Here is a 21,393-nt window from a genome sequence, read left to right as displayed (position 1 = left end):
CACCCTGAAATGTTTTTTAGGGAAACTGGGAAGAAATTTACTGATAAGTATGGAGATCGCTCGGGCATTTTGAGGTGGGGATATGATGCTGACAAGAAAATGTGGGTCGTGAAGCGAAAGAGCAGTCAAATTGAGTATTATGAGAAGCCAGATGACTTTATGTCCTGGACAAAAGTTGATCGTGCTGAACTTATTCACGCTCCTTTCAACAATCCAGCTAATGACTCTGCTGCCTGGGATTTTAAGAGGTATCTTGAGGATCAAGCTCAAAATAAATTTCAAGGCATGAAGACTGCTTCATCGTTCACGAAAAGGGCTAAGGATGTCATTGATCCTCACACTAATAAAACCATGGTGAATGTTATGTGGCCGCCCACAAAGCAAGCTAAAAGGATTCTGCTTCCCAAATGTTTACCAGAAGGCACTTTGGACTCCATGCAATTCTGGGTTTATGATGAGGTTACCGCGTCGGCGGTGATCAAGTTGAAAAAGGGCCAGTATCGCATTGTGGATCCCAAAGATTTGTTGAAGTTTGGAGAACGTGATATTCATACTTTGTCACATTTTCAACTCATTGTAGAAAATGAATTATTTGAAGCTGCTCGCAAAGCTTTCACTAGAATGGTTGCCACTATAATTGACAAGAAACTATGGGTTGGGGCATTCGATCAGTCCGATGTTCATCTTGTAGACAGGCTGTAAAAGAAGCCAGCAATAAACCAAGGGGGAGATTGTTGGGTCATATTTTTATGGTTTATGCTGGGCTCATAATGTTTTTGTTCTTGGGCTTAGAATATATTATTTTGTTAATGGGCTTGTATGTGTTCACGGTTAGCAGGAGTACTCATGAACACTGCAACAAACTTGTGCTATGTCTAAAACACCTAGACAATCTACAGCCAGATTCATGACAGTCTTGCCTCAATACCTACTTCCAAAGTATGATTGACTGTGGATGGTTTGAATAAACTAGTTATTCGGGAAGTCAAAACATGCAAAGTGAAACACAATAATAATACTAATCCTATATGGCCCCAAAACTTTTGAGTGCCATATTGATTACTCTATATTCATTGTATAATGTTTCGATTTATCAGCTTAATACTTGAATTAAAACAATAGTTATGCCATGCTCCAAGCATGCACACTATGTTTCTCTATGGTCCTGACTTTGTGAAATAAATCAATTAAAAAGAACATTTCAATGATGCTCATTTCACAATTCCAAATCTTTATCGCAAGTGTAAGAATTTCAAATTCTTGTCATTGTTAAACTTTTATGTAATGCAGCCTTTGTAATGTCATGGCACCAAAAGTCACAGAGACTTGACCAACGATATTAAAAAACTTTTCACCGGAGATTGATAACAAAGCAATTCCAAGGAAACGAAGTCTCAAATTCAAAGTACATTCCTTTGAACATCCTTCTTGCGTTAAGTTTCCTAATCTTACACAGATTTAAAGAATAGCTTCCACTTATGGAAACATTTCCATATTCCCATTTTGACTATCACTTCTGAAGAGGAGTTGCCTCTTTTTAGAATATGTCAATATGGTCCTTTCCAATTTTATACTTCCAACTACAAGTGACCAATCCTTGGCGAACCTTAGATTGTCCTTAACAGTTGTTAACCACTTTAGTCATATCCAGTTCTAGTCCTTTTTCCCTCTTAATGCCCTAGGCATTTGGAAAATTTAGAACGCGAGAACATTATAGCATATGCAATCCATCCTATACCCGAAGCATATGGGATGCGATTCATTATGTTTAACATAAAGACATGGTACTTGATCAGCCTTCTGCTATAATATTTCTATTTTCCATGTCCTCATAATTTTGATTATGAAGAAGGATATCGTACTCATAATCAAATTTTGAGAAATTAACATTTCCATATATAGAATTTCCTTATGTTGAACCATTCCAACATAACATTTATATATATGTCTAAATTTGATTAAAAACTCAATCTAAGCTTTTTAGATTTTGAAATGAAGTATAAATTCCTCTCCCTTAATTATAGCGAAACAACTTTTCAAACCCACAACTTTGCGAATTGAAACTTTTGGTTTCTATAATTAACATTGCTAACTTGCAACACATACCATAATAATTATGCTCCCACTAGCACAATAATTATTATCTTACTAGCATAACACTTATGCTCCCACTAGCTTTGACATGTACCCAAAAACCAGTTGGACTTCTAGAAATCAATACTTATTGACTTTCATTACCAAAGTTCAGATTTCTGATACGAGATGCTTCAATAAGACTTTATCTAGGCTTCTCAAAATTATTCACCTTTTCTTAGATAGCTCACATGTGTGTCTTAATAATTTTAGAACTTACAGTAATAAGTCTCAAATGTTTAGACCCTTTTCCATTTCTCACAACTCAAATTATGAAGAGGGATGCCGTAATCATAATTGAATTAGAGAATGCAAATATCACAATTCTATCTCCTTAAAATCTACTTAGTGAAAGCGTTTCCTCACAATCATTTTCATGAATTGGAGAGAAACCTTATGACACTTAGATTTTATGGTGTATGTGTTCCTATCCATGTGAATTTGTCATAACCATAATCACAAGACAAGGTTAGTGACAAATCCAAACTCATATGGACTGAACTTGTTCAATCTTAATTTCTTGCCACCTGGCAGCACAAGGGCCTGCCATCGCTTCCAAGTTGTTATGCAAACAACTGAGAACTCATAGAACTCGCATGCATAGTCAACCAACTGGAATGGCACAGAAACAAGAATATGTCAACATGATAGGTTACAAACCTCAAGTTGTGTGCTAGTGTTTAACAATAGGTTTATTCTTGATTAGTTCTTGAAACTTGTCAAGATCTTTAAGACTCCCACTGACCTCTTGACATATAAGATTCTCTTGTCATGAACCATTCCTTGACAAACAAATATTCAAGAGTTAGTGCGGATTCTAATCAAGACTAAAGCTTCACACAATTGGCCTTAGTCGGTCTTTTTTTTTATCCAAAACATCACAACTTACCAATTTAAAATGTATAAGAGTAGAATATATTTTACTCTACATTTGATAAGTGTTATAAACCTTGCTTAAGATTATGTCACTCAAGGCTCAATCTTGGAGTATGACTCGAAGACTCGATTTGGAACGAAGTATGATTCACCTTTTTGATTTAACCATTCCAACAATTCACGATTCCTCTTCTTAGCCATAGAAATGCACTAAGATGATCTTAGAGGATCAATTGTGATATGGTTTTCATAATCATTAAGATGATCATAAAACACGATACTAAAGTACTCTTCCATCTTTTCAGATTGGAGAAACTTTTATCTTTCTGCCTAATTTGATTCTTCTCATTCGTTCTGCCATACATTGAAACTTTTCCAATGTTCAGAATTATACTTAAATTTGTAAGCATAACCATATTTACTAAACTTTAGTAAATCATGACGAATAGTCTTATCGTTCTTTGTGGTGGACTTGACTAGCACACACCCAGTGTACCCAATCCCCTAGTCCTTCACTTGACTCACATATACATGTGAACAAGGAATTAGTCTTAATTTCCGAAAGATGAAGGTTCTTATTCATCACACAATACAAGTTGCATGATTCCAAGTTTCTATCCAACTAAAACTTGGATGATGAGAATCTTTCCTTATTTAGTAAATTATGACACTACCACAAATGAAAAAATCAGATCCATATCGAACGTAGCTAGAATATACATAAACATCAATTTTCACAAAACCCATTGTAAGGAGATATCAAATAAAATAAAATCAAATTTTTATTTATTTATAAAACGCGGAAAACTTTTCCTTACAATGCAGTTACAAATGAAAACTATGTTTCTAAATATTTCTAAGCAATCTATCGTAACTCTTAAGCAGCAGCTCAATAATCTGATCATCGAACCATGCGATCGAAATCCATTTCTTCGCGATCAGACTCAGCTTACTCTTCTTTTAAGCTTCCTTTGATTCTACAAAACATCAAAATGTAATTGCATTACATCATGTATTAAGAATCTCCAAATAGGAACTTAATAAAGTTAGATAGTGGATTTTACCTGAAGTAGAGTCACACACTCTGACTTTACCATCCTCGTGGTCCTTCAGGTAGATACGGCAGCTTCGCAACCAATTCCCCTTCTCTTGGCAATAGAAACATATGGACTCTTTGGAATGGTACACGGGACTATCTCAAACTTAGCCTTTCTCTTTACCATTTGGTCAAATGAATTGACCATGGCCGATCCCTTTCCACTGGGAAGAGAAAGCTTTTCTGAACTTCCAATATTACCATTGTCAATGTCCATGGAAGTTTGGGAAGTAGATCTTCCAATCAAATTTGCTTTTACCAGTACGCCAAATCATTGTTGATTCAGCAGCAACAAGCAAATAGGTAAGATCAATAAGGGTCATGTCGTGGTCTATCACATAGTAGTTCTTAATGAACTCACTATATGACTCGAGAAGTGACTGAAGCACCCAGTCAACAGCCAACTTCCTTGAGACATCGACACCCAAATCTCCCAGCTTGTCAATATGTAACTTCAACTCCAAGACGTGAGCACATACAGACTTTCCTTCTTGCCAATAAGGCTTTGAGTGACCTTGAACTTGTGGGTTAGAGAGAATAATTGGACGAGGTGGAGGAAGTGAAGTTCCACTACAGCACGAAGAAGGGATTAATCTTTCACCTTGATCGGCTTGTGGAAAATCATCTTTGTAAAGAAAGTATTTTTTAAAACATTCGGGAAGACCATAGTTGTCTGAACTATACATCTATAATGGGAGAAATTCAAGTTTAGTTGATTTTAGTCCTTAATATAACACCCAACATGAAATATTAAGGCTAGGACCCAACACAATATTTTACAATTCGGAAGAGGGATGCCGTAATCCAAATTGCAAAATATTTGAAGGTAGGTAAATGACGATTTACCAATTTCCTATTGGATTAGTGTCTAAGTCCATAACTATATCTGGTATGTACTTGACCCGGTTGTAGCATGGTCCTTTTGGGTTTCTGTTGAGATAAATTATTCCTTTTTATATCAGCTCAGATACCGATTGTTGGAAATATAAAAATCTGATCACCACAACAACAGGCTCGGTTACCAGTTACAGTGTGACAGATATATAAGTTAAAGATATAAGATGTAGATATATATAAGAATAATAAATGCGGAATAAGTATAAATATAAAAGCTATAAATGATTGAAAACTATAATAATATAAATGACTGTATTTAAATGACGTAAAGCTACAAATTATACAAATGACTATATTTAAATGACGTAAAGCTATAAATAATATAAATGACTATATTTAAATGACATAAAGCTATAATAAAGTATATAAGTATATAAATATATATCAAGTAGGTTCGTCAATAAATTGACTGAACTGGACTGTTGGAACGACTGGTCGATATTTGAACTCTTGGAATGACTGGTCGATATTGGGACTCTTGGAGCGACTGGTCTATATTGGGACTCTTTGAACGACTAATCGATATTGGGACTCTTGGAACGACTGGTCTATATTTGTTCAAAGATCAATCCGGTATTTGATAAGTAACAAAAAGTTCATTCAAAGCTCGGTTTTATGTAAAACAAGTTGTTTACAAAAGGGTACAAAATACTTGAGTTTATGTATTTGTATTTGAGGTATTTTTGGGTAAAAACATGCACACGGGTCGTGTAAGATAAGGCACAAGTAACACGGGTCGTGTAGGAAGGTTTAGGAGGGTTTTGGAGGGTTTTCTTGATGATGATCCTGAACACGGGTCGTGTAGAATAAGGCACAAGTGACACGGGTCGTGTAGGAGGTTTTAGAAGGTTTTCAAGGTCAAAATCCTGAACACAGGTCGTGTAGGAGGTTTTAGAAGGTTTTCAAGGTCAAAATCCTGAACACGGGTCGTGTAGAATAAGGCACAAGTGACACGGGTCGTGTAGGAGGTTTTAGAAGGTTTTCAAGGTCAAAATCCTGAACACGGGTCGTGTTGATTTAGGCAAAAACAACACGGGTCGTGTTCGCGCAGATCCTTGCATTCACAGATCAAAAACCTTCAGTTTTCGGAAAATCTCTCTGGATAGCCAATTCTCTCTCGCGTCTCTCTGGGGTTTACCGTGGTCAAAATCGTCCACGAAAATTCCTAGATGTAGGTAAGGTTTTAAAGAATTTGTGGTGAAAATCTCCCTAGTCTTATCTTTGCTGTGTTGTTCCCGGTTTTTTATTTTCTCACTTGCAAATTCTGGTCTCGAAAACAGCAAGATGGTGATAGTTGAGGTGATTTAAAAAGGGTTTTTTGAGGAGGTTTAAGGAGGGTATTTGGAGGGTGTTTAGAGAGTATTTTGAGGTTGTTTGGAGGTTGGAATAAGGTTGATATAAGGTTGATATAAGGTTGATATAAGGTGGTGATGGTGGTGAAAGTTTATGAAGATGATGATGAATAGTGACGAGTTTTTTTTTTATCTTGATGCAGAAGGTTTTGGGGTGTTTCATGGTTGTGTTTTGGTAGTTTTGATGTAAGAGAGGTGTTTGGTGGTGAATGGTGTGATGAACAAAGATGGTGAAAATGAAGAACCTTGAGTTTCAATGAAAAAGATGAAGATGGTTGATGGTGTTCTTCATTTAGTTTGTTGATGATCTTGATGTTCTTCACTTCATTGTTGTTTGATCTTGGTGTTCTTCACTTTCTCCAGGGATTTATCTTGGTGTTGAAGAAGATGAAGATTGGTGATGTTCTTGGGAGTGTTTGTAGGAAGTGTTACAAGATAACAAAATGAACACACACACTAACACATACATACTCACGTACATATATACTTGAAAACAAATATCTTCTTCTACTTGAGTGGTTGTGAAAGAGTAATGGCTGCAAGTTGTAGTAGGAGCTAGTAGCAAAAACGTGGGATGGGTTTGCTTCTCATTTCCTTGACTTTTCCTTTTGACTTTTCCACACAATATATATATATATATATATATATATATATATATATATATATATAATACATATACACATATATAATATATATATATATATATATATATAATACATATACACATATATAATACATATATATATATACTGTTGAAACTGTTCAGTCGCACAGCTAATTTTCTCGTCTATGCGTTTTCGTCATTCGCGTGTTTTCGTATTTTCCGTTTTGATCACGCATTCATGCAACCTGAAATAACTGATAATATTTGTTAGATAATACAAAAACAGTTCGTCTTATTTCAGTGATGGTCACATACAAGGTCACATACAAAAACATTTTTCAACAATTTCCCCCTATGTGATCATTGCTGAAATAAGGACAAGTATGATATAATCACATTGACAGTATAACTTTTAAAGATTTGAGATAAAAGATTTGTTAATAGATAAGATATATATAAAACCATAGTAATTGATTTGAAAGTTTGTGACTTGGTTTAACATATCTTATGTAAAAGATTTTCAGAAATTTGTTTCCGAATCAGAGTCTCGGGTTCGGTTATCAAAGGGTAGCCATATATGTATCTAAAGAAATTTCCTAAGATTTTATAGCATTATTAACGACGACAAGTGGTCTAACAGGTCGATTCAGATGAATGCTCATAGGTATAGCTCACACTTTACTTGGGTGTTTGGTTGTTCTGGCAGCAGAACAAGTTAATGATCACTAAAAATGAGTGATATCTCTCTCTGACGAGTCACACTCATATTGGAGGTGTTCAGCTATGCTTTTCCTGAAAGGTCACTTAGTCTCATTATTAGATAATCAATCACATAAGACTGGTTTCGGCATTACTCAGCGGGTTTCTTCATTTATGCCATTTACTTTCACTCTCTCTCCGTCGGGAAATACATGTAGAGGGGTTTAGCAATTTTCATAGTGCAGTTTGCAACTAAGATTCTTCAGTGATGAAGGCTACAGTATCCCGGGAAATTCAATGTTGTTGTAGCTTCTTCTTCGACGGTATTCTGTTTGTTGATCAATATCGATTTTTGTAAAAAGATATTTTTTTTAGCATCGAGAATTTGCTATATTTGAGAAAATTGGTTTTTTGAGAGTATCTGTCTTGCAGGATTAAGATATCTTCTTTTGTGAAAAATGGTTAAAAACAGATCACGGGATCTTATAATGTTTCTTTTGAAATAACCATTTGGTTGAAAAGTTTGTTTGAAAATACCAAATGTAGAATATTTTTGTTTTCTTTGGTATTTCTTCGGTGAATGATTTGGCCTTTTTGTTGATTTGTCTTTATCTTGATTCGTTTTTGAAGATTGGATGTGGATAGATTTTTTTTTCTTTGATAAGTAATTGTTGAAATCCTTTTTGTTTTGTCTTTTCTTGTTGATGGATCACGGGATCTCAAGAGTTTATTTTTGGTTGGCTTATATCTAGGTGGGGATTGGTGGCATAAAAGACAGTTTGTCTAGTATGTAAGAAATGAATGTATCGTCCCTGGTCATTTTGATATCTAAGCAAAAATGAGACCGTGACAAGGTATAATCGGATATACCTTATAAGCAATAGTGACACACCTAAGCTCACAAGAAATGAATTCCACAGTGATATAGATTGACGAGGCACAAATTCTCACATGGGTTTTTGTTTTCATCTGAACCTCCTAACCTTATGTCCCTTGATTGTTTAAAATCGTCAATAATGAAATAAAAGCGAAGGAAATAAAGTTATATACATTATGAAAAGTATGAGATTTGAACCTTCACTCCAATTGAGAATCAATATGACTTAAAATCTGTTGGATTAATGTCTAAGTCCATAACTATAATTGGTAAGACTTGACCCGACCCAACATGGTCCATTTGGGTTGCATGGCATCATGCATTTGGATAGACTATAATGAGAGAAATAACACTTAAGGTTGGTTAATATATTATAAGTTCTAATATATTAATAAGGTTATTTAATTAGTATTGATCAAGAATTAATTTGGAATTAATTAAGTGATCAAAAGGAGACTAATTAAATATATGGGTTGATTGTGTAAATCATTCATTCTTATATATGTGGGCTTGTGATCCAAGATTCCTTATGTTGGACTAAGTCCATGGGGTGACCCATGGATACTCCATGGAGGTTAAAATCCATGGAGCATAAGGAATGGGTAAAGTTATGAGTTACATGGTGTAACCCTAATAGCCACCATATAAAAGAATCCCATGGCTCAAGAAATCGTGCACTAATGTGTGAGTGTGAGGGCTAGACGATTTCAAGGAGTGTTCAAGTTTCTCTCAAGTTATTCCAAGTGTATTTGGTGTTGTGTGAACCATTTGAGGTGTCACACTTGGGGCACTAGGCACTCAAGCTTCATGAAGACATTCTACATCAAAGAGGTATGTATTCTATCTTGTTATATTTATTATTTTGTATGCTAGATTAGGATAATACCTTGGATGTTCATAATTGTATGTATAATAGAGAAAACATACATCCAAGGTATTTAGGGTTGCATGTACACTTAGGAGTGTTAGAATGCTCAAAACCCAACAGTGGTATCAGAGCCTAGGCTTGTTTTCTTGTTATACTTGCAAAAGTAGCTGAAAAATCGAGTTGGATGCATATATTCGATTGTTTTGGCTGGAATTGGACTAGGAACATTACCCTAAGATGTTTTTGGACTTATAAACTTGTTTTTGATGTGGTAATGTTCATGCTAATCCAATTTCTAAGATAATTGTCATAATTTCAAGATTTGTATTAGTTTGTATGTCCATGCTAATTTCTTGAAGATTGATGATTTGAATTATCTTGTTCTTATGAGGTTCTTAGATTAATAGAAAAGTTGTGTGAAATAGTTGTTTTCAATCCATTTTAATCTAAGAATTGATTCCAAAGTGTGTTTTTGTAACTTGTCCTCAAGTTATATGAAAAGTCACATTTAAGAATCATAAAACTCATAAAAGTTGGCAAAGGTTACAAAATGAAGAGTCTAGTTCTAATTAAATGGTTTTATGACTCCATAACTTGTCCTCAAGTTATGGAGGTTCAAGAGTCTCTTCATTAAATTAAAAAAAAGTGTAACCTTAATTAGTTCCATAAGTTACAATAAAAAAAATTGTTTTTTTATTAATTAGTTTAAAGTCTTCCATAACTTGTCCTCAAGTTATGGAACTTGAAGAGTTTTTTTTTTTTAATTAAAACTACTTTAAACTCATAAGTTATGGAATTAATTAGTTTTGAATAGTTTCAAAACTTGCCCTCAAGTTTTGGAATTTGAAAAGTTTTCACTTATGAATACTTTAATTCCAAGTTAGCCTTTAGAATTTTAAAAGTTAAAATTCAACCCTTATACTTTATAATATTATAAGTTAATAATATTTATATATATGTATAAGAGTAAAGTCAGTCTTATCGTTAGTAGGCCTCATTCACGAAGCCGGTCTATAAGGGAGGTATAAGGTTACTGCCTATAAAATGGGAGTTTAATGGGTGTCCACTCTCACCCACCGCTTCCTTGACTGGTGGAGGGTCGTTAGCCGAACGGGTAGGACAAGGACTATAATTCTCCCTTCATTAAAAGTATTAATGATAAATACTAAGTAACTAAACACTTATAAATTCCCAATCTTAGTTACTTAGGAAAATGTGAATAAGTTGCTAATCCATGAAATTACACTTTGCACTTTGTTTAAGCCGTTAGTGGAGCGTGTGTGGTTAACCGGCACACTAACCTGGATTTAACAAAGTAGGCAAAGGGTAACTTAATATTTATCATAGTATCGGTAGAGCTCGTGTGGTTAACCGGCACATCGATTGAGGGGTAAATATTAAGGGTACCAAGTATATTTGCATGGTTACTTCACACCTTGTTTTGTGATCCTCGGCATCCCAGTCACAAAACCTGAAGGGCACACTCGAGATTGAAACATGCCATTGAAAAGTTCAATGAATCTCAAAAGATCTAGGAGTTTCAAATCCAATTAAAAACCTAATTACATTATTTTGTTTTTCATGGTGGAAATTGGTAAGTCTTCATTTACCTACCTTCAACTATTTTATAACTCGGATTACAGCATCCCTCTTCCAGTTATAAATAGGTTGTTGGATCCTAGCCTTAATATTTCATATTGGGTGTTATATTAAGGACTTTAGATCAACTATCTTGAATATCTCCCAAAAGATGTCTAGTTCAGACATCTATGATCTTCCCAAATCTCTTGGAACTTTACTTCCTCCACCTCCTCCAATTATTCTCCCTAACCCACAAGTTCAAGGTCACTCAAGCCCTAATGGCAAGCAAGGTCTATATGTGATCACATCTTAGAGATGAAGTCACATATTGACAAGTTGGGAGAGTTGGGTGTCAAAGTCTTGAGAAAGTTGGATGTTCAATCACTCTCTAAGTCACATAGTGAGTTCCTTTGGGACTATTATGAAACAGATTATGACATGAACCTTAATGATCATATCTATTTTCTTGGTGCTGCTGAATCAGCAATGATTTGGAACGATAGTAAAGCAAATTTGATTAGAAGATCAACTTCCCAAAAACTTTATGGACAATGACAATGGTGACACTGGAAATCCAGAAAAAGCATTCTCTTCCCAATGGAAAGGGATTGGCCATAGTCAACCCGGTTGACCAAATGGTAAGGAGAAAGGCTAAGTCTGAGATAGTCCCATTACCAAAGGGTCCATATGTTTATTTTGCCAAAGGAAGGGGCGTTGATTGTAAAGCTGCCAAGTTTACCTAAGGATGTTAAAGTCAATAAGTCTGACTCTACTTCAGGTAGAGCCCATTATCTAACTCTGTTAAGTTTCTATTCTAAGATCCTCATTACATGATGTGACTGGGTCACATGTTGATGTTTTAAGAATCAAAGAATAGAGAGAAAGCTTAAAGGAAGTATATGATGATTCTGATCGCGTAGGTGGATTTCGATCGCATCAGAATTTTGAAGCTGTTACTTAGGAGTTATGATATATTGCTTAGGAATAGATAACAACAAGTTTTTCCGTATGCATTTGCACTATAAGGATAAGTTTTTTCCGCAAATTTTTGAAATAAAATAAAAGTTTTTAATTTTATATTTATTTTAAATATCCTTACAAGTGGCATTTGTGAAAAATGGTTGTTTATATGATTCCATTGATAGTAATATTTGAAAAAAAAATGGACTTGATTCTTTCGTTTGTGGTAGTGTCATAATTTACCAAATAAGGAAAGATTCTCATTCCCAAGGCTTCAGTTGGATAGAAACTTGGAATCATGCAAGTTGAATAGTATGATGAATGAGAACTTTCAAGCATTGGAAAATTAAGACTTGTTCACATGGATGTGTGAGTCAAGTTAAAGACTAAATGGATCGAGTACACATTCTTGTGCACTGGTCAAGTCCACCACAAAGCTCGTTAATACTATTCGTCATGATTTACTAAATTTTAGTAAATATGGTTATACTTACAAGTTTAAGTGTAATTCTGAAACATTGGAAAAGTCTCAATGTATGGCAGAACGAATGGGAAGAATCAAATTAGGCAGACAGATAAAAGTTTCTCAAATCTGAAAAGATGGGAGAGTACTTTAGTATCATGTTTTGTGATCATCTTAATGATTAAAGAACCACATCACAATTGGTCTTCTAAGGACATCTTAGTGCATTCTTATGACTAAGAAGAGGAGTCATGAATTGTTGAAATGGTTAAATCAAGAAGATGAGTCATACTTCGTTTCAAAACAAGTCTTAGAGTCATACTCCAAGACTATAAGTTGAGTGACATATCTTAAAGAAAGGTTTATAACACTTGTCAAATGTAAGAGTAAAAGTGTCCTACTCTTGTACATTTGAAGTTGGTAAGTTGTGATGTTTTGGATTAAACAAATACCAACTAAGGCCAATTGTGTGAAGTGTTTGTCTTGATAAAGAATCCGCACTATCTCTTGAATATTTGGCAAGATAGTCTTATATATCAAGAGCACAGTGGGAGTCTTAAAGATCCTAAAAAGAATTTCAAGAACTAATCAAGAATAAAACCTGAGGTTCTTCACTAGCACACGACTTGAGGTTTATAACCTATCATGTTGACATATTCTATGCCCATTCCAGTTAAAGTTGGCTTTGCATAGGAGTTCTGAAAGTTCTCAATTGGTTGCATAACAACTTGGAAGCAATGGCAGGCCCTGTACTGCCAGGTGGCAAGAAGTTAAGATTGCATAAGTTCAGTCCATATGAGTTTGGATTTGTCATTATCCTTGTCTTGTGACTATGGTTTTGATGATTCACATGGATAAGAACACATACACCATAAAATCTAAGGGTCATAAGGTTTCTCTCCGATTCATGAAAATGATGGTGAGGAAACACTTCCACCAAGTAGATTTGAAGCAGATGGCAAAAGGTCTAAACAATTGAGACTATGATTACGGCATCCCTTTTCATAGTTCTGAAATTGTTTAGACACACATGCATGCTATCTAAGGAAAGGTGTATGATTTTGATAAAGTTTTATCAAAGCATCTCGTATCTGAAATCTGAACTTTGGTAAGGAAGTCAATAAAGTATTGATTTCTAGAAGTCCAGCTGATTTCTGAGTACATGTCAAAGCTAGTGGGAGCATAAGTGTTATGCTAATAATCATCATGTTAGTGGGAGCATGATAATTATTGTTAGTGTTGAAAATTAGCAATGTTAATTATAGAAAACAAAAGTTTCAATTCGTGAGGCTGCAGGGATTGAAAAAGTTGTTTTGCTATAATTAAGGGAGAGGATATACTTCATTTTAGTTCTAAAGGCTTAGACTGAGACCTTAATCATCTTTAGTCAAGAATATATATATATGAATTTCATGTTGGATTGGTTCAACTTAAGGAAATTCTATATATTGCGTTCTCAAAATTCGATTATGATTACGGCATCTCTCTTCATAGTCAAATTTTGAAAACATGGCAAATAAAAATATTGTAGCAAAAGACTGGTCTAGAATCATGTCTTTATGTGAGACATCATGAATCGTGTAGCATTTGCTTTGGGTACCGGATCGATTGCATGTGCTATAATATTTGTCATTTCTAAATTTTTCCAAATGCCCAAAGGCATTAAGAAGGGAAAAGGTCTAGAATTGGATATGACTAAAATGATTAAGCAATTGTCGAGGACAATCTGAGGTTTACCAAAGATTGGTTGCTCAGGGACAGTTGGAAGTATAGTGCTAATTTTTGAAGGACCATATTGACATATTCTGAAAAGAGGCATCTCTTATTCAGAAGTGATAGTCAAAATGAGAATATGGAGTTGTCTCCATAGGTGGAAGTTATCTGTGTAAGATTAGAAAACTTAATGCAAGAAGCATGTCCAAAGCAATGTACTTTGAATATGAGACTTAGTTTCCATGGAGTTGATCTCCATTGGAATACCTTATAATGACTGTTGACAAGTCTTTGTGACTTTGTACATATTCATTACAGGAGGGTCAGTGCATATAAGTTTAAAATCTAAACAGATTTCGATAAATGATAGGAATTTGAAATTCTCACATTTTTCGATAAGGATTTGGGAGTGTGAAATTAGAATCATTGAAATTATGTTCAATTGGTTTATTTCACAAAGTAAGGATCATAGACAAACATAGAGTGCATACTTGGTGTATGGCAAAGCTATTGTTTAAGAAAAACATAGTGTACATGCTTGGAGCATGGGACAACTAGTGTTTTTAATTCAAGTATAAAGTTGATAAAACCGAAACAATAAATAATGAGTAATCAGTATGGTGATAAATAAAAGTGTTTATTTATATTCATAGGGTTTGATACCATATTTGATTCATTTATTCTTATGTTTCACTTTGCATGTTTTGACTTCCAGAATAACTAAGTCGCTCTTCCTGAATGATTAAGTTATTCAAACCATCCACAGTCGGTCATATGTTGGAAGTAGATATGAATCAAGACTGTCATGGGTTGGTTTGTAGAGGTCCAAGTTGGTGGACAAAGTGGTGCTACAACACTCATGAGTGCTCATAAGTTCTGAGTATTGGATTCAACCCGCGCTCATTTGAATCACTTCATGGATTTTATCACGAGTGATCATGAGACGATAATATCTTATATTCTTCAAACCTAGAGATATGAGTTGTTACTATGAGTTGGTTGTACATTGATTGCACGAAAACGCATTCGGTAACTCGATGTTATAAAACGTGCCTTTGTGTATGATTCAACAAGTAGTAGAACAAGCCATATGTGTCGAAGTTTATCCATTCCTTTTACCTTCGGGATAAAAGCGATATCTGTGGGCCCCTCGATGATTTAAAGATGATACATGTGAGTGCTTGGCCAACCCAGGACTGATTTGATTATTTCAATCAGTCAGTCATCATGAATCGGAAATCGAGAAACAACAAATGGACAGAGAGAATGATTGATAATCCATGTCTCAGTCCATATGATATCTAGAATGGAGGAATATATGATCCCTTATCTAATGGACAAGTCATTGACAAAGGTCAGAGTTCATCGACAAGGTCAGAGTTCGACAGAAGCTTTTGAGAGCTACGATTGCTGATCGGTTCCTGAAGTCATACGCATAAATAGTTTTTGACTTATCCAAGTGGGAGACTGTTGGATTAATGTCTAAGTCCATAACTATAACTGGTAAGACTTGACCCGACCCGGCATGGTCCATTTGGGTTACATGGCATCATGCATTTGGATAGACTATAATGAGAGAAATAACACTTAAGGTTGGTTAATATATTATAAGTTCTAATATATTAATAAGGTTATTTAATTAGTATTGATCAAGAATTAATTTGGAATTAATTAAGTGATCAAAAGGAGACTAATTAAATATATGGGTTGATTGTGTAAATCATTCATTCTTATATATGTGGGCTTGTGATCCAAGATTCCTTATGTTGGACTAAGTCCATGGGGTGACCCATGGATACTCCATGGAGGTTAAAATCCATGGAGCATAAGGAATGGGTAAAGTTATGAGTTACATGGTGTAACCCTAATAGCCACCATATAAAAGAATCCCATGGCTCAAGAAATCGTGCACTAATGTGTGAGTGTGAGGGCTAGACGATTTCAAGGAGTGTTCAAGTTTCTCTCAAGTTATTCCAAGTGTATTTGGTGTTGTGTGAACCATTTGAGGTGTCACACTTGGGGCACTAGGCACTCAAGCTTCATGAAGACATTCTACATCAAAGAGGTATGTATTCTATCTTGTTATATTTATTATTTTGTATGCTAGATTAGGATAATACCTTGGATGTTCATAATTGTATGTATAATAGAGAAAACATACATCCAAGGTATTTAGGGTTGCATGTACACTTAGGAGTGTTAGAATGCTCAAAACCCAACAAAATCTTCATCGAGCATAAGCATCTGAAAATTAAGTCAAGAGACGATTAATCACAAGGTTCTATAAAAGCTTATTATGGTAAGTCTTTTATTTTCTTTTTGAAGATTTGTTTATCTGAATGTTTTTGGAAATATTGGTTATTTGAATGTTTTTGGTTTTTTTTTGAAAGAAAGCAATTTTTAATTGTTTTTGAATTTTCTTTTTGAATGAAAGTAAACACACTTTTGTACAAACAAAAAGTAAAAGTTTAAGGACGGATGTTATCTGGATTTAACATTCCTAGACGGCCTAGGAAGTATTGAAACTTTGTTTCATCGAGAGCCTTAGTGAAGACATCTCCAATTTGATCTTCGGAGTTGATGAAGTGTAGTTCGATATGACCCTTTTGAATGTTGTCTTTGATAAAGTGATATCGAATGTCGATGTGCTTTGTCATGGAATGGTGAACGGGATTGTGAGAAATGGCAATTGCACTGGTTGAGTCACTAAATATGGGAATTTGTGAGATTTTGAAGCCATAGTCACGCAGTTGAGTTTGCATCCATATGACTTGTGAGCAACAGCTGGCGGCAGCGACGTATTCAGCTTCTGCTGTTGATGTGGATACACAAGTCTGTTTCTTTGAAGTCCAACTCACTAGTCTACCTCCTAGGAATTGACAGCTACCAGATGTACTCTTCCTATCTAGCTTGCATCCTCCGTAGTCTGAGTCGGCGAAAATGTTCAGCTGAAAATCGGATTTAGCTGGATACCAAAGGCCAAGTTTGGGAGTGCCTTTAAGGTATTTGAAGATGCGTTTCACAGCAACTACATGGGATTCCATAGGATTTGCTTGGTATCTGGCACACACACATGTAGAAAACATGATGTCAGGTCTACTGGCAATGAGGTATAAGAGTGATCCGATCATTCCACGATATCTTTTCTGGTCAACGGGTTTGCCATTTAAGTCTGCATCGATTTTGTATCCAAAAGCCATTGGGGTTTTTGCGGTATTAGATTTGTCGATTGAAAAGCGAGTGAGTAGGTTTTTGACATAATTCTCTTGGTTGATGAAAATGCCATCAGTTGACTGTTTGATTTGAAGTCCGAGAAAAGTAGTCATCTCCCCAATCATGCTCATTTCAAATTTGCTCTTCATTAGATCTGCAAACTTAACACTTAAAGATTCATCAGTAGAACCGAAAATAATGTCATCAACATATATTTGTACGATTAACAGATGTTTATTAAATATTTTACGAAAGTGGGTTTGATCGATTGAACCTCTTTTAAAACCTGATTCTTAGAGAAAGGTTGACAACGTGGCATACCAAGCTCGGGGTGCTTGTTTCAAGCCATAGACAGCTTTCTGTAATTTAAAGCTGTGATCTGGAAATTTGGGATCTTCGAAACCTGGTGGTTGTTGGATGTATACTTCGCGATCTATCTCTCCGTGTAAGAATGCACATTTAACGTCCATTTGGAATACTTTGAAATTATGTGCAGCATATGCAAGAAAGATGCGAATTGCTTCAATTCGGGCAACTGGAGCATACATTTCATCATAGTCGATTCCCTCTTGTTGTGAATATCCTTTGACTACAAGACGTGCCTTGTTTCGACAAATGATTCCTTGATCGCCGATATTGTTTCTGTTTACCCATCTTGAACCTATAACAGTGACATCGGGTGGAGTAGGAACAAGATTCCATACGTCGTTTCTTTCAAATTCTGCTAGCTCTTCTTGCATAGCTTTTACCCAGTCTGGATCTTTTATAGCAGAATGTATGGTTTTGGGTTTAGTCATGGATAAGAAGGCTCTAAATAAACATTCATTTGTGGATGCGGCTCTAGTCTGAATGCCTGAGTTGGGATCTCCGATGATTTGGTCTGTAGGATGATTTCTGGTCCACTTTATTAAGCGATTCTCTTCCGCTATAATAATTGGAGTTTCAGTATCCCATTGTTCTTCTCCGGGTGTTTCATGTTGGAATAGGTTTGAAGGTTCCCCCATAAATGATGCATCAGGATTGTTTTGGCTATTTGGGGATTGGGTGATCAAAGGAGGATTTGGTGTTTGTTCCAAAGAGGAAGTATGTGTTGGTGGTTCCCCCTCAAATTGATCTGCATCATTTTGGTTTGTTTGTGTAATAACTTCACTGGGTGTTCCTGTAGGGTCAATTGAAGTAGTTAGAAGTTCAGAATTGTAAGCGGTTTTGGTTGTTCAAAAAGTAAATCAAGATCGATTTCAATGTCTATGTCAGGAGAAAGTGTTTGTTGAATTGGATTTTGAAAAATATTTTCAATCATTTTAGAACCAAAATGTTCACGATCCAATTTCCTGACATAAAATTCATCGAAATGAACATCGGTACTTTCTTCAATTACTCTAGTACGTTTGTTCAGTACTCGATAAGCAGCTGAAGAAAATGAGTAACCAAAGAAAACTCCTTTGTCCGACCTTCATTCAAATTTTGAAAGGTGATCTTTATTGTTCTTTACGAAGCATCGACAACCAAAAATATGAAAAAATTTAATGTTTGGTTTTCGGTTGTTAATGACTTCATATGGTGTTTTATGAAGATGTTTATGGATTAAGGAACGATTTTGAGTGTAGCAAGTTGTGGCTATTGCTTCTGTCCAGAAGTATTGTGGCAGATCAGCGAAGATAAGCATTGATCTTGCAGCTTCACATAAAGTTCGGTTCCTTCTTTCGACAACACCGTTCTGTTGTGGAGTGTATGGGGCTGAGAAGTTATGTTCAATTCCTTTGTCTTTGAGAAATGAATCTAGAGTCTTGTTTTTGAACTCTAAACCATTATCACTTCGGATTCTTCGAACAGGTCGTTTGAGCTTCAGTTCGATTTGTTTGATGAAGTTGATCATCTCTTCAGGTGCTTCTGATTTTAGTCTTAGGAAAAAGACCCAAGTAAAGCGCGAGAAACCATCAACGACAACAAGAATGTACTTCTTCCCTTGTATGGTTTGGGTTTTGGCAGGGCCACAAAGGTCTATGTGCAACAACTCTAGTGGTTCGGATACACTAGATTCTGAGATGCTTTTGTGAGTGGATCTGGAAAGTTTTCCTTTTTCACATGCGGCACAAAGAGTTTCGTTATCAAGCTTCAGAAGTGGTAGCCCTCGAACAAGATCATCGCCGATTAATTTGTTGATGTACCCAAAGTTTAGATGGGAAAGGCGGCGGTGCCATAACCAACTAATATCTGTTGGGGCTTTAGATAGCAGACATATATCGGGTTTACCATAGATAAGATCCATGTGAAGTGGATACATATTTCCGGCACGGTCAGAATCAACTATAACATCTTTGGTTTTGGCGTCCATGATCAAGCTTCGTTGTTTGGTGAACAGAACTTCAAGATTGTTATCACACAGTTGAGAGACACTGATGAGGTTGTGTTTCAGGTCATCGACGAATGCAACTTTCTTTATGGTGAAATTACCATTTGTTATGTTTCCATAACCTTTGATTTTTGTTGTCATGTTGTTGCCGAAGGTAACATCTTGATTGGTTTGTGTAGGTTTGAAGTCACGTAAGTAGTTTCGGTTTCCTATCATATGCTTGGAGCAGCCACTATCAATATACCATGTATGATCACTGGGTTCTCCAGCATTAAGTACCTGCAATCAAACATAAAGTTTAGGTACCCAAATCTGAATGGGTCCTGGTTTGTCAGTTGTTATTTTGGGTGCTTTGCTTAATATTCTTTTATCATTTGACTTCACATTATTGTAATGGTTTGGTTTATGACGATGGAATGGTTGAGGTTTGATTTGATCTATCAATTTTACCCAAAATGTGATTTGTTTTTGAAAACCTGTGGGTTGATAAGATCTGTGACTTGGTGAAAGATATTCTAGATGTGACGGTTTGTTTGAAAAGTTTTCTTCATATCTGGGATGTGATGGGCGGTTTTGAAAAGCTTTTTGAAGATGATGGTTTGAAACTTTCTGATGTGATGGGTTTTGAAAGTTCCTTGAATGATGAAAAGTGATATCTTGAAAGAGGTTTTCAAAACGTTTTCGAAAAGATTTTGGTTTTTGTTTGGAAACCTGTTTATGAGGTATGACGTAGGGTTGAACTGGTTTCTTTGGTTGGTTTTCAAAAATGTTAGGCTTGATAAGTGGGGTTTTGGTGACTTGAATGGATTTTTTGCTTGTTTGTTGTTTCTTGGAGTATTTTTGTCCCAGACTAGTTTTTCCAACAATTGATGAAATCATTGTAGGAAAAGCAGTTGGTACAGAAGTACTACCATCCTCATAAGAGGAATTTTCTCCATTCAAAAGGGTTTTATGTTTAGTGGTTCCGTCGGTATGTTTGATCTGGTGAGTTAAAGAACTAGCAGAGTCTGTTTCAGAATTTACAACTCTTTTGAAAGACTTTTTGGAAACAGTGAAAGCAGTATCATCTGGGCTACAGTTGATAACTGTTTCGTCATCTGAATCTTCCGCATTAACAGATGTGTAAAGATCTGGTAGAGTGGATTCAGAGTTTTCACAATTCGTCATGTTTTCCTGTTTTGCTTGTTCTATTTCAAAGGATTCTCTTCCAATTCCTGGTCTGTAATTCGTATCAATTTTGCCAGTTCCTAAGGTGTTTGCCTTGGTGAAAATATCATCGCTTAGTTTTCTAGCAACTTTGATAGAATCCATATTCCATATCAGTCTTTTATTCTCAGTTTCAAGAGAATTGATTTGTTTTAAAGAATCAGTCAGTTTTTCATTTAAAATATTGTATTTGTCAGTTGATTCTTGAAAGTCTTGTTTCAACTGAAGGATTTCCATTTCTAAAACATCTTTTATGTCAGAAGAAATGACTGACTGATTTTTTTGTTCCAAATCCCTTTTCTGAATTAGGGTTTGATTTAATTATTCCAAGACATGATTATAATCTTCTGATTTTCTTTCAACGTCTCTTTCCAATTTGCTTTTCGTTCTTGTTGATTCTCCAAATTTGAGTTGCAAGGTTTGTAACTCAGATTTGAAAATATCATTATTGACCATTGTGTCATGATATGTTTTGAGATCTGCTTCCAGACTTTTCTCAATC

The sequence above is a fragment of the Lactuca virosa genome, chromosome 2, assembly GCF_052849685.1.
Source record: "Lactuca virosa cultivar CGN04683 chromosome 2, Lactuca_virosa_CGN04683_v6, whole genome shotgun sequence".
Lineage (NCBI taxonomy): Eukaryota > Viridiplantae > Streptophyta > Magnoliopsida > Asterales > Asteraceae > Lactuca > Lactuca virosa.
The sequence above is the reverse complement of the archived record's forward strand: the minus strand, read 5'-3'. Positions refer to the sequence as shown.